This window comes from Bactrocera neohumeralis, chromosome 4 (assembly GCF_024586455.1).
Source record: "Bactrocera neohumeralis isolate Rockhampton chromosome 4, APGP_CSIRO_Bneo_wtdbg2-racon-allhic-juicebox.fasta_v2, whole genome shotgun sequence".
Classification (NCBI taxonomy): Eukaryota; Metazoa; Arthropoda; class Insecta; order Diptera; family Tephritidae; genus Bactrocera; species Bactrocera neohumeralis.
Genome location: NC_065921.1, coordinates 28,765,039 through 28,777,304, shown reverse-complemented (window position 1 = coordinate 28,777,304; position 12,266 = coordinate 28,765,039). Strand labels below are relative to the sequence as shown.

The following is a 12,266-nucleotide window of genomic DNA, read 5'->3' as shown; positions in this document are numbered from 1 at the left end:
TAGATGATTACATACGGACATATGAACATACAGAAACATATATTTTCGACCTGCCAATATGACATTGCGCCAGGGTCAATATGTCAATGCTCGCTGAATATGACAATGCCAATCGGTCTGCTAGCCTTCTGCCGACAGGCTTCGAGGCAATAATTTACTTTTATATAAATATTGACCATACTCGTACATACAGACAACTTTTCGTCTGAGAACAGAGCGAAGTCTTTAAAGCGCTTGTTGGAAAACTACCAGCGTACAACAAAAACAAAATGCAAGACGAGACAGCAAATTATGAAGACTTCATGCAAGGACTTGTGCGACCACAACACATTAATTGACCTACTGTTTATATTCATAAAAAAATATGTACATGTGTATGTGTGTGTGTGCACTTGTTGCTGTTACATAAATTATTGTAAGATGCAATCGTCCGGCTTGCGTAATTATTTCCGGATTTTAGTTGTTGTCTGACAATGATGCTAAAAATAAGGTGAGTGTATATGTATATGTATGTATATGCAACGCTCTTACTGTGTCGCACCGAAATTTGGTCCTTTAGATGCAATACTGGTTTTCACTACTGAATTATGGCCATCCACAAAGCATCTGTGGAATGAGCTTAAGGCTTGTCCACAGCTAAAAGAAGAAGTGTCCCTTTCTTCTCATTCTAAAAACATATTGTTTACTATATGCTTGGAGGGTGCTATATATTACCTCAATCCATCTTCTTACTTTTCAGAAGCTTTCACCCAACTTTTCAGAGAAACTGTACCTAAAAGCTCATGTGTACCATAACTTGGCGTCAACTGAAAAGGCTTAGTAATAATCAGACCATAGAATTGACCTCTGATAAGATTTGAGTAGAGCACAGCTTTCGGCTAGAAGACTTTCGAATCTATAAATAGGTAGAATAAAACATTTGGAATGTGAGACTCCGTCACCTCCATCAAAAGTAAGAAATTGACGATGGGTCACGCTATAATTAGATATAAGTTGAGCCGTTGAACGTGTTTGATGTAAGTAGTCTCTTAACCGTGGGATCAGAAATGCCCTCCATGGCTACAGTTGGATTGTTAAATATTCGGAAACGGTGATAATCTTCAAGAAACTGATTTTATTCATTAGGAATGCAAGTCCATACTAGGAGTTTTAGCTGCACCGACTATTGGCGCTTTATTAAGCTTTCTTACTATTAAACTCTAAAAGCTTAGTATGGACTTTACCTGTTTGGAATGGCATTGTGGTATTCGATGGATGGGAAATTGGTAAGGAACTTCTAGGAGAGACAGAAACAGACCCCTACATATGCTATTGTCAAACAAAAAGTAATTATACCGGACGACTTTGACCCAGAATTGACAGCATTCATCATCAAGCGCCGATAGTTTCTTAGATCTTATTTTTGGCAAAACTCTGCGATATGTAAATAAACGATATTTCTCAAGGACTACGTAGTTTAGAACCTTACGATGGAATACTGCTATTTTTTATACCTCCAGCCGAGTTTAGATCTCCTTAACTACGTTTCACTAATTGGTTGCCTGGATGATAATGAAACGCAAACGAGAAAGCTACAGACATGTCAGAACACTGCACTCCGGACTACAACGGGATGCCTCTTAATGTCTTCCATCGAACATCTGCATTTAAGTAACATAATTGCAGACGACGAGCTCGAGTTGCCGCGAGAAGCGGTAGTGATCCTGGCGCAGCTTCATTCTGGATACTGCCGAAGGTTAAACTTCTACTTATCCTGAGTCGACCTCGAAACATCAGATTAATAAGATATCCAGCGTGCAACGTGTCCCCGCATGGCACTAACCACCTCTTTGCATGCCCAGCTAACCCTACACATCTGATACCCCTCCTAACGAGACTAGATAACCGTTACAACAACAACCCTCCAGCAAAGACTTTGAGCATCAACAATGGAGTCCTTTTGAAGGAAAGCGGGTGCGACTAAATACTTCATGCAGCATCCCTATTCGAGACAATACAGATTTACTGAACCCACTAACTCTGAAAAAGTGGACCGACAGTGACACAACTGTGATAGAAAGAGAAGTGTTCGTCCGCGCGTGATTCGAACCAACTCAGCCATACAAATTTATTGCGAACGCATTGGCAGGAATTCCCTTAGCAAAACAGAAATTGATGTCAAGGGAAATGAATATATCAACCATATCAATGTCAAGACTTATTCGTAATTATCTCCAGATGAAAGCCTATCTTGAAAGCTGAAAAGGGTTGCAAACGGCTTTTTAAGTGATTTACGGTCAACGGCTAAGCAATTTTAACAAGCAAAACAACAAAATCTACGGAACTTGGTCACCATCCAGCTGTTGTAATGGTTTGATGTTGAGTCTTTAGTAAACAACAACTTTTGACTTCTATGAAAAGGGACAGCACAAGGGTTCATTTTAGACCTAGACCTGTGAAACATTAATTATGGCGACATACTAAAACGTAAAAAGCCAGACGAATCATATTTAATGGGCTACGCGGACGAGATATCAGCAGTTATTAAAGCCCAGGACACTGACTATGTATATTCTAATGACACAAAAAGCTGTGAATTCCCAGATTAACCTTCTGGGTACAAAGAGTCGCAAATTTTGAGCAGTCGACCTCTACACGACACTGTTGCTATCCGGACACTATCTTTCACAAAGTATCTTCATGGAATGGATAAAGTCGAAGAGATGTCGTGCCCATATAAGGACGCGACAGAAGACGACGCAGAACACACAATCTTTAACGGGAACGTACCTCCTGGTTTGCCCAATAAATATGGACAATTTCATTTTATTGCTGGGTGTTTTAGAAGGTGTGATAAAACCGTTAAACAGTACTGTATTCGATGGAGAGCATTGGATCTTCCAACAAGATTCTGCTTTAGCACACATGCATAAGACCACCCAGTCCCAATCCAGTGGCTTAGAAGCAATAAACCTGGTTTCATAGCGGAACCAGAGGGACAATCATCCTCTGGAAATCCAAATTTAAACCAATTGGACTACAGTTTGTGATCATAGTTGGAGAACACGGCCTGCATAATAGCCTACAGAAATTTGAAGAGTCTCAAAAAATCTTTGGTTCGAGCAGCGTCGTCGATATCAATGGAAACTCTGCGTACCGCTATTGATGTTTGAGCGAATCGTTTCAGGGAAAGGGGGTGAAAGCAAAAGGTTGCGAATATAATTTTGCTCATCGCTCATTTAATATATGCATTATTAAATAAAATAAATTTTATTAAAAAATGCACTATAGTTTAATTTTTCTAACGACTGAACTTGTAACAGAACTTATGGCAAGACTAAGCATTTAACTCATAAAGTCACAAACTTATCAAACTACTCTCGTATAATTGAGCTTAAAATTTATTTTAATTACAAATATGATTAATGAACAACTTACTGGCCTATAAATACTTGTACTTAATAAATTAAAGCTAAAACGATTAAATTTTAAAAATTTTCTGTTGTAAGAGCTGTAATAAAATCATATTAGAAATAATAACTGGTTCAAGAAAGTTACATTGATTACAATTATCACAGCGCTAAATGCTGCTATAAAAATTGAACGTGAAAAAATGAATAAATATTCATGGGTGTGTGCATTGAAATACAACAAGTCTAAGGCTAAGTCATTTAATACGACTACCAGATATCCTTCGCACGAGGCTTATTCGTATTTGTAGCATATTCAATGGTGACTAGTGAACTTAATCATAGCATTAAGTTTGCAACTCACTCAATGCAATCCGTATTTTATGCAATTTGTCAGTGATAAGCGGGTTTAGCGCTCAATTATAGTCAATAAAATCAAATAATAATCTTTAAGCGGCACTCTGGAACAGGATTTCCAAGACTTACATTTTATGGTGGATAATGTTCGTTTGTTGTCACAACAAATAATTGCTTACTGGTGAGTGAATGCCAATGAATCAAACTTCTTCGATACGTTTTAGTGATAAATGAGGTACTAAAGGGTGATCCCTTTCGAGGTTCCCTAGTTTTTTAAAGAAAAAAACACAGAAGCTTTAAGTGTAGTAGGGAAAGTTTATTGTCATTCGTAAGAACATCCTTTTCCAAGAACTCGTTCGAGCATTTCGATTGGTAACTGGCGAATGACACGCGAGATGTTTTGCTCTAAGACCTGAATCGAAGCGGAATTATCCGCATAGACTTTAGACTTTACATATTCCCACAGGAAAAAGTCTAACGGTGTGATGTCACACGATCTTGGTGTCCAATCGACCGGCCCAAAACGTGAAATTATCTGCTCACCGCAGTGTTTTCTCTATAAATCCATTGATTGCTGAAACCAAATGTCACCGAGATCACGAGCTTTAATTTCAGGCATCAAATAGTCGGATAACGGTCGCCATAGACGGTTAAGTTCTCTCCGGCATCATTTTTGAAGCAATATAGGCTGATGAATTCACCGGCCCACAAACCACAACACACCGTTGTTTTTTCTGAATGAAATGGTAGCTCTTGAATCTCTTCAGGTTGCTCTTCGTCCCAAATGTGAAAATTTTGCTTGTTTACATACCCATTGAGCCAGAAGTGGGCATCATCGATGAACAAAATTTGGCTTGTAAAAGTCGGATCTTCTTGGAACTTTTCAAGAACACATAGAGCAAAGCGATGTCGCTTGGGAAGGTCGAAGGGCTTCCATTCTTGCACAAGCTGTATTTTTTACACTTTCAATTTTAGATCTCGACGTGAAATGCGCCAAGTCGTTCCATACGTCAAGCCGAGTTGCTGTGAACGGCGCCGAATCGACTCTCCATGGTCTTTGTATACACTCTCAGTTACGGCTGCTATATTTCCTTAAGTGCCTGCTGGACATGGTCTATTAGGTCGAATATTATCTAATACCGAATCCTGGATCTCAAGATGGATGATGTATTCAACTGATCAGTGATCATGGACTAATCAACATAAACCACAGAACTGATAAACCTCCCCAACAAAAAAAGTTTAATTCCTTGACCTGTGTGACCATTCATTTATTTATAAAGAAAAGTTTATTTCAATAAAATGATAGTTTCACGATCTGGTCGCAGGCCAAGGATGTTTGCTTTTTCAAGCTTGCTGCAATTTTAAGCTGTGGACATAAAAACCGAAGTTCATAACTCTGTTTTCAGAATGTGGGGATTTGCGAGACGAAGAAATAGATGGCGCATTTAAAATTCCGGATGCTAGTGCGTCTACACTATTATCAGAATATATCCATAAAGCGTGTACCAAAAGATGGTAATCAATGCTCAGCGTCTTCGCCTACAGCTGCGTTAGCAACTCTGAGGCTTAGGGCGATCAATCGTTACCAGAAATAAATCACCCAAATGCGATGGAAACGCATGCGACGTAACTCTTCACTGACGCATGTTTAACACATATACATACATACATACATACTACCTATACGAGCAATTGTAATTATGCTGCCGACTGATGGTGCTGCTGCAGCTTGCTGCTCTTCTCCTGCTTAATGCCATTCCACGCTCGTGGGTAAACAAAAGGCCGAACGCGCTGCCGAAAATCAAGCGTTCGAAAACTACTAAATCGCTGCACACAAATCGGTGTTACACAAACAAAACAAACAAAACGAAAAACGCAAACGCCGTCCAGTTGAGAGCTCGAAATACGATGGAGCCCAGCTCCGGGTCAGCTGTGAGCAGCTACAATTGAAATGTGGTCAATCGGCGTATGATTGAATGCAGATCGAAATTTTCAGCTTTTTCAACGCATGAGCATGAGCTGTGTGATAGCTGCGACGACAAGTGCCCTACGATGGGTCAAAGCCGAGCAGAAGCTGTGCTGTGTGGAGCGGAGCGAAGCGAACAAACGAGCGCGCGAGCAAGCGAGGACGGTACCAGCGAGTCGGCAAGTGCTCCACACACATGTGTTTTGAGCGTGTTGTAGTATGTATTGATGCCAAAGTCTCGACACATGCAAAGTCGGAGTTGCGGATCTTGACGCGGAGACCTTTTTTAATTGCGCACGCAACGCCCTGCTTATTACTCCCTACGCGGCGACGCAGCGACACGGCGCCGATGGAAGACCGAAACTTTATAAAAGTTTGAGCGCAACGACAGTGCGCAGCATTTGCACGGAATAACTCACGGTACGCGGTACGCGCTCGAAATACCAGTCAATGAAGAAATAATAAAATCAAAAAGTGAAAAAAATTACAAAAAAAGTCGTTGGCTTTTTGTACGTGCGAAAAGAAAATAAAAGTGCTCGGAATTCAGTGTGGTTGTTGTAGAAAAGGTACAAAAAAAAATATTTCGGTATATTTTTGGGTAGTGAAAGAAGTCAAAATATGCAATGCATTAGTATGTCCAACGTTTGAAGGCCAAAGACAACAACTAAAAAGTTATACCTATGTAATAATTACAAAAACAACAAATAGCAATAACAAAAACAACAATAAGCCGACTCTGCTTAGTGACCAACTATTTCGTATGCGTTAATTTGTGGCAAAGTAAATGGTAATTGTCATAATAGTAACAACAACAACAACAACAACAACAGCGATAGTGACAATAACAGCAACTGTCAAAACGGCTTTAACGCAACACAAGCAAGCACATCAGCAATGATAAGTGAATAAATATTTATTTAAATGAGCGCACAATGAAATGCTGAAGCGCTGCATTGCTTAATCGATAACTACGGGGAAAAAAGTAGAAAAAAGTGCAAATAAATAAAAACTAAATAAATAAATTACGAACAGTGCAGGCGGACAGAGTGCCGCGGCGACGTATGTTTGGGAAAGACCAAAAAGACACCGGAATGTCTCATCAATTGCGCTAATATTCGGGAGTATTAAACACTTGTACGTATGCACAAGTATATAAGTGATATAAACGCAAGTATATAAGAGGTATATACCCTATATACATGCTATATATATATTTATGTGGTATATATAACAAAATGTACCGCTATTGACGAAGAACTTTTCGGCCAAACAGTCTTTCAGTGCGCAAAGCGAACGCCTGCTGCCTAGTTCTTGCCAAACGTTAAGCGGCAAACAGTTTGAGCGCCACTGTGCGAAGAAAGCGAAGGAAATTGAAATCCTTTTAACTACAGCGTGTTGTAAGAAAGTGATTTAGCAGCTATTTGTCATAATTTGAAACTTGATTGAAAATTTTCAAAACAAATTGAAAATTCTTAAATTACTTAAAAAATTTAAATTAATTAAAAAAATCCAAAAAAAATTGAAAATTAATTTATCAAGTGCTGGCACAGTTTTGTTTTAATTTAAATAGTTTTTGAAAAACAACTGCTGCCGAATTTGCTGCTTGGATGCATTTTAGCTAGCAGCAGTGGACGGACAACGTTTGTAAATATAAAGTAAGTTTCAAAATTTAAAACAAAAATATTATTTTAGTTTTATAATTAATATTTAAGAAATGTATAAAATACTGCTAATGATTGTTGCTAAATGTTTAATAATACTCGAGAAGTGTAAATTGAAGGACAAAATGAATTTAATCAAAATAGTAAATATTAAAAAATATGAATTTTAATAAAAATAATAAAAATTAATAAAATGTAAATATTAATACAAGTAATAAATATTAAACAATTTTTAAGTTTTAATAAATAATAAAATTTAATAGCTAAACAAAAAAATAGCAAATACAAATTAAACAATATTCATAAAAATTTATAAAAAAATATTTTTTAATTTTGGTTAAAAGAAAATTAATTTCCTAATGATTGTTGCTAAATTTATAATAATACTCGAGAAATATAAATTCAAGCACAGTGCAACTGAAGAAAAACAATTTTAATAAAATATAAATATTAATAAAGTATAAATTTTAATTAATAACGATCTTTTTTTATAAGTAATTATTTTTAATAAAGGAAAAAGAAACATATTAATAAAAAGGCTTCACAAAAAAATAAAAATGAAACAATTTTTATAAAAAAAAACATATTTTTTCATTTTTCATAAAATATAAATATTAATGAAATATACATTTTATTATATAATAAATTTTTATACATAATAAGTTTTAATAAAGAGATAAAATAAATATTTTATTAATACAAAATACAAATTAAAGAAATTTAAAAAAAAAAATTTATTTATTTAAAAAAAAATGTGTTTTATTTTTCAATACATTGAATTTTATATTATTTTATTTTTGCAACTTAATAAAATATTTTATATTTCATTGGACAATATTTATTATACTCACCAAATTGTTGAAAAATTTGTATTATAATTTTAAAATCTAATAAATTATTTACAATAAAACATTATAATGTATATATAATAAAATATTGAGCAACTGAAATAAAAAGTTAATGTGAAGAAAACTAAAGAGCAATAAAACTTATGAATAATACGCGACAATAAAAAAATATTTATAAATAATTTTTGATTATTCATAAAAATATTTGTTTTTTATTTTTTTTTTTATTGTAATATATGTATATTTTTAATTTGTATAAGCAGCAATAAAAAATGTATAATAATTATTTATAAATATTAAAAAAAATATTATGAATATTAAAAAAATACTTTTATAATAATAAATAAGATTAAAATATTCATAAAAGTATTTTTTAATAATAAATATTTTTTAAAATATTTATAAAAATATTTAATTTTAATATTTATAATCATAAATAATTTTGTTTTAACATTTGTAAATAATTATTCCTTTTTTTATTGTTGTTTTTAGATTATTATTAAGGAAATATTTAATAAAAATATATATTTAAAAATTACAAATATTGTATATGTATTTTTGCATATATTTATAATAATTCTAAAATAATAAAAGCGTTCGAAGAAAAACTAAATGTTTGGGAAAATATTAAGCAATAAAAGTAAAAAAAAAATTTACATATTTTTCAATATTTAAAAAAGTATTTTTTTAAATTTATTTTAATAATGAGTAATAAAAGTATTATACAAATATTTACCCAAAATTTCAATATTTTTAAAAATATTTTTATATTTTTTCTTTATTATTATTATATTTTATTTGGGAAAATAATAAGCAATAAAAGTTAAAACAAAAATATTTAAATAAAATTTCAATATTTAAATATATTTTCCTTAAATATTTTATTTAAAGTTAAAAAAAGTATTAAAATTTAGAAAATATTTTTTTCATTATAATTTAAAATTTTTTTTTTTGGTTGGGAAAATAATAAGCAGTATACTAAGAGAATATTTACATAAAATTTCAATATTTAACAGCATATGCATATAAATATATTTTTTTTTCATTTTATTATACTCTTGCAACATGTTGCTACAGAGTATAATAGTCTTATTGACCTAATGGTTGTTTGTATCACCTAAAACGAATCGAGGTAGATATAGGGTTATTTACTATCATATATTTAAATGAACAGGTTTACGAGACGAGTTTAAATCCGGATGTCTGTTCGTCCGTCTGTCCATATGTGCAAGCGGTAACTTGAGTAAAAATGAACATACAAGAAAACTTTATAAGAACCGGGGTCAAAATAGTACGATGATTCGGTCAAAACCTATAACTCAGTACATATTCAATCGATATCGACCATATTTGGTAGAAAGTGTTACCGCAAACCACAAAAAAATGCAAACAAAATGTAATCTTAAACTGACTTTGAACTGAGAATTTAGCAATAAACATTACATTGTATCTACTTTTTATATAATTTGGTCTAGCAGCGAAAATGCAAACAAATAATAAATATTAGCGAAACTAAATTAAAAACCAGTAAGAAAGGGCTAAGTTCGGGTGCAAGTGAATATTTTATACTCTTTCAACTTGCAGGAATCAAAACCAGGGAAATAGCTTTAAGATGTACCAGAGGATCGGAATCCAAGCAATTTTAGATATACATACTATATACTCTATAAAACTCATACACTGAGCGACATATTCGAAAAAGTTCGAAAATCTTTGTATTAGGCATATGGGAACTCAAGGCAGTATTGACCCGATTATGTCTGAATTTCAATTATATAACTCACACACTGACCGATATTTTCGGTCAAAAGTCAACTATGGATCCGGGGTCCATATATTTGGTAGCTACCGGGGCTTGAACAGCAATTTTTGAACATAGGATGGCATACAACAAACAATAATTCGTGCGAAATATTATCATGTTATATTAATTGCTACTTGATTGTGCTATTTGGGGAGGTAGGCGTGGTTGTAGTCCGATTTTCCTCATTTTTGCACTGTGACATAGGAGTATGAGAAGAATGCCACGTACTAAATTTAGTCGAATTCGGTCTGACAAGTCCCGCATTCGATTTCACCAAAACCTGGGCGGTGCCACGCCCATCGTCCAATTTTCATACCGGTTATCTTCTGATTACATCCATCGGACGGACATTCACTCAGATTTGAACTCGTCTTATCATTCTGATTATTTGTTTGTACATATGTATATGTACAGGTATAAGCCTCTATCTATCTCGATTAGTTTTAGGTGATTCGTACAATCGTTAGGTGAACAAAACAATAATATTCTGTAGCAACATGTTGCAAGGGTATAAAAATAAAATAAGAGAAAATAAAATTGCATTTAATTTCTGATTTTTGCTGACTACGTTCAATTAATGCAATAAAAAATATTAAATGATTAAATTCTAATTTGTTTTTATAAATCACCATTGATAACGGCCGCACGCGCTTCGTGTCACGATTGACGCAAATAAAATGGAAAATCTAAAGCAAAAAAAAAATACAAAGAAAATGTAATCTAAAATTGACTTTGAACTGAGAATATAGCAATAAACTTTACATTGTATCTACTTTTTATATAATTTGGTCTAGCAGCAAAAATACATTTCAATATTTTTTTTTATTTTGCAATCTCGAAAATCTTACTTAAAACAACTTACGAGTTTGAAATTTCACAAGCAGAAAAAGTTTATTTTTCAATATTAAGAAAAATAATTAATAGTATATTGAATAAATTTTAGTAACATTTTTTTAAACAATTAAAAAAATTTATATAAAATTTGCAACTAATTAAAAAAAAAAAATAATCAAAAAAATTTTATATAAAATTTAAAACGAAATTTTAAAAAAATTTATACAAATTTTTTCTTAGTTTTTTGAAAATATTTAATTTTGAAAATTTTTTTAAATATTTTATTGAAATTAAAAAAAAATTTTAATAAAATATTTAAAAAAAAATTAAAAAAAGATAATTAAATATTTCGAAATCAAATATTTTTAAAAAATTAAGAAAATTTTAATATAAATTTTTTAATCATTTCCTTTTTGAATTTTATGTAAAATTTTTATTTTATTTAAAAAATTTTTTAATAAAAATTAAAAAAAAAATTTTTAAAAAATGTTAATAAATTATTTGAAAATTAAATATTTTTGAAAAATTAAGAAAAATTTTATATACATTTTCTATAGTTTCTTTTTTAAATTTTAGAAAATTAAAATTTTTTTAATAAAATATTAAAAAAAAGTAAAAAAAAATGTTAATAAAATATGTAAAAAATTTTCAAAATTAAATATTTTTAAAAAATTAAGAAAATTTTAATATAAATTTTTTAATTATTTCCTTTTTGAATTTTATATAAAATTTTTATTTAATTTAAAAAAAAAATTTTAATAAAATATTAAAAAAAATTTTTTTTTAAATGTTAATAAAATATTTGAAAATTAAATATTTTTGAAAAATCAAGAAAAATTTTATATACATTTTCTATAATTTCCTTTTTAAATTTTATAAAATTAAAAATTTTTTAATAAAACATTAAAAAAAATTAAAAAAAAATGTTAATAAAATATTTTAAAAAATTTTCAAAATTAAATATTTTTAAAAAATTAAAAAAAATTATATAATTTTTTTAATTATTTCTTTTTTTAATTTTATATTTATACAAATTTTTTCTTAATTTTTTGAAAATATTTAATTTTGAAAATTTTTAAAAATATTTTACTAAAGTTTAAAAAAAATGTTAATAAAATATTCAAAAATTAAAAAAAAATGTTAATAAAATATTTAAAAAAAATTTCAAAGTGAAATATTTTTAAAAATTAAGAAAAAGTTTATATAAATTTCTTAACTATTTCTTTTTTGAAGTTTCTTTTTTTGAGTTTTATATAAAATTTTTTAATTATTATTATTTTTTAATTGTTTTCAATTTTATATAACATTATTTTATAATTTTATTTAATTTTAAATTAAATTTTTTTACCAATTTTTTTGTTTTGACCTTAATACTTTTCATTTTTTTTTTAATTTTATATACAA

The 12,266-nt window shown here is 30.6% G+C and overlaps 1 protein-coding gene across 1 annotated transcript in view; it reads left to right on the top strand.

Annotated features, from left to right (window-relative positions):
• The first annotated feature begins 6,136 nt into the window (after positions 1 to 6,136).
• The window catches only part of LOC126754998 (nose resistant to fluoxetine protein 6-like), a 48,725-nt gene continuing 42,595 nt past the window's right edge, over positions 6,137 to 12,266 (top strand). The window contains exon 1 of the mRNA XM_050467250.1: positions 6,137 to 7,370. The gene's annotated coding sequence lies outside the window, so the exon portion shown is untranslated. The remainder of the gene's footprint in view (positions 7,371 to 12,266) is intronic.